Genomic DNA, 3,239 nt, shown 5'->3' on the forward strand with positions numbered 1-3,239 from the left:
CATCAATCTTACCTTTAACCTTAGGAATGTATTTCATATCAGCAGTAATGAGTATATGAGAAATAAAAGACGCATCATTATAGTGTACCATATTAAACAATATGGGCAAATTTCAATTGTTATCAACCCAAAAATCCTTAACAATAATATTAATTTTTGAGGGCCACCATAAAAGTCTTTAAGAGCATCATTCCCAAGAAAATCTTCATACCAAAAAGCAACATCCCCTTCACCAACCTTCCAAAACAAAAGATCTTCTACTTGAGGAGCAACCTTAAGCATCTCCTTCCAAATAAAGAACCAGAATAAGAGAAAAAAATAGAAAGAGGGAGAGAATTAGAACAATACTTTGCATGAAGTAAAAAAACCCAAATAGAATTATTCATACGAAAACGCATCCATAGTTTCATAAAATTAAATTTAATAGAATCAGTCAACCTCCTGAAACCCATGCCACCCTTATCCAAAGGCTTACAGAGCTTCTCCCAACTTTTCCAATGAATATTCCTCTTATCAGCACCATCGCAAAGAAATCCATTAAATAAAATCTCAATCTATTAATCAAAATAAATAACATACCAAATATCTCTTATGATCTGCAAGTTTATTTTTTGTTTATTAAATTTCTAAAGTTTTTAGAGCTCATTTTATGCCCAATTAATTCGTCAATTTTTAGTAGTTTTGGTTAGGAGAAAATTTAACTTATAAAAATCAGCCTTATTATATTAGAATAATTTAATCTCTTTTGTTTTATGTCTGATTTACAAATACATCCTATTTGATTATAAAGCACACTTTATTCAATCTTCAGGTCATGAGTAAGAAAACAAAAGGTTTCTTATTAAATTTGTTTTCATTAAGCATTTAGTACTTCCTTGTAAAAGTAGGCTTTTTGGTTCCATCTAGGGTCCATTTTGTTAATTTTTTTCACTAATGCATTCTAGACATGATTTTTTATTTATTGAATATTTCTTCATCAAATTTTTAGCCTTATACTTTAAGATATAAGAAAAGCTTTGTAAAGTTTATAAAAATAAAATTAACAATTTAAATAGTTCCAACAGTATCCTTTTATATATATTTTATAAAAGCATTATTTTTATTATCCTAATATTTCTCCACCACCATTTCACATTTCACTCCAATTTCTTTCATCAAGAGAACATGAAGAGAGAGAAAGAAAGAGAGAGAAAGAATTCTAGTGAGGAGTCTATTTTGAAGGCCTTGAGTCAACTTCGTTGATTGGGCCAGCTGAAAAAAATATTTGGCTCTAAGAAAGGAAAAATTATTCCATACGGATTGGACACCACACGCAAGCTGCATGCGGTGTCCGCACGCAAGCTGCGTGCGGTGTCCGATCCGGACAGTAAATCACCTGATCTACGGTCCCGATGTATTTCGGTGGGCCCTAAAAAAACAAAAATAATTCTGGTCGTAGATCACGGACCGTGATCTACGGCCAGAATCGGACACTGCATGCAGAGACGCATGCGGTCTCCGCACGCAATAATTCCTCCTAAGAAAGCTACTACTACCCCCCTACTTCATATTTTAATTCGGTCATTTTCCTAAAGTTTAGGCATTTTATTTGGTAAAATTTCAAGCAAACTCAATTATGCAAAGGATTTACCAACTTTTATGGAGTAACTTTTCATATATTATAGATTAGATTTTGATAAATAATTTGACATAAGAAATTTAATTTTTTTATTAGGTATTTAATGTTGTATAATATATTATGCATTTTAGCGAGTTAATTGAACCCAATAAAATTTACTATATAGAAAAAAAACGACTTTCAAATTTTATTCCTGTAAATTATAATTTTAATTATATTTAAATTAATTTCCCAACAAATATCACTTTTAATTATATATGCTGATTTGTACTGATTTTCTGCCACAAAAAAAATAGGGAGAAGTGCAGGTGACTCTTTGGACGGGTGACTGTCTTTTGTGCATTCAATTATATTTGGTGTATACGTACTTCTGTTATATAATTATGATATGATCTGAATGAATTTTCTGTATTTATATCTTATATTATTTTGATAATTTTAGTGACTCAATGTTTATGAAAATTATAAAAAGTAAATAAAAATCATTTAAAATAAATTTGGAAACTATTTAAACGTTATGATCTTGACACGAGACCGCCCGCCTCGATATAATGGGTTGCATTGCGTTGGGTGGAAACAAATAATTTATACTTTTTTGAGCTAGATATGCTTCAAAATAAACCCTTTCAAAATGAGTTCTATTTTTATTATTATCTTCCATTTGTTTAAATATCTTCAAAAACATGACCAATTTATTGTAACAGAATAAATATAATATTCAGAGTTCCATATTTAATTTATTTGCATATTACATAGATGCATTTGTAAATACTTAAAGAATAAGCTTAATCATTTAATAGACTTAATATTTATTTTTATAAAAAACCAATTTCAATGGACATCTAACACCTCTGAAGAAATGACATTTATACTTCTTTATTCTGGATAATTTATCATGATCTTATATCAAAACATAAACTTGATTAGATTTGATTTATATTCATTTAACATCTTCAATCTTTGCACTGTATTGGGAGAGAATATTTAGGTTTAAGCTTTAGGTTTTTTTTCTGACAAGATTTACTTAAGCTGCAAATCTCTCTTTTGCAACTTCAAATCCATCCTTCCATTCAAATTTTCATTCATTTTTGTTTACATTAATCATAATATTGAATATATTTCAAACACCTTTTTATTTACATAAATCAAAATGAGATTATATCGAATTAAATTTGGCCTCCAATGGGGTGGATCCCCAAAATAATACCCCTTGCCTTATAGTTATAAATGATGCTATAATGAGGGAGGAGATAGTCCATCCCCTAGCCCAAGCAACTGTACAATTCTGGCAATTATATCAAATCCAAGAATGTAAATTTGTATAATTGAATTATCTTTTTTTGTAATTGGAAAATCATGATGAGATAATCTCTCTGGCTATAGTGGTGCAAGTTTAGAGCCCAGATCATTTAATAATTAATTTTTTTATTTTTTATTTTTATTATTATTTGAGTTCAGTCATTCTGTTGAAGACCTTAAAATTCAAAATTTATGTCAATGTTTGTTCTTGACTAACCTACTGCATCAAATTATTATGATTTTAACATACTTCTATTCAAATTTGGATCTTTTATTACATGGGATGAAATACACACACACACACACACACACACACATATAT

The sequence above is a fragment of the Phalaenopsis equestris genome, unplaced genomic scaffold, assembly GCF_001263595.1.
Source record: "Phalaenopsis equestris unplaced genomic scaffold, ASM126359v1 Scaffold000932, whole genome shotgun sequence".
Taxonomy (NCBI): domain Eukaryota; kingdom Viridiplantae; phylum Streptophyta; class Magnoliopsida; order Asparagales; family Orchidaceae; genus Phalaenopsis; species Phalaenopsis equestris.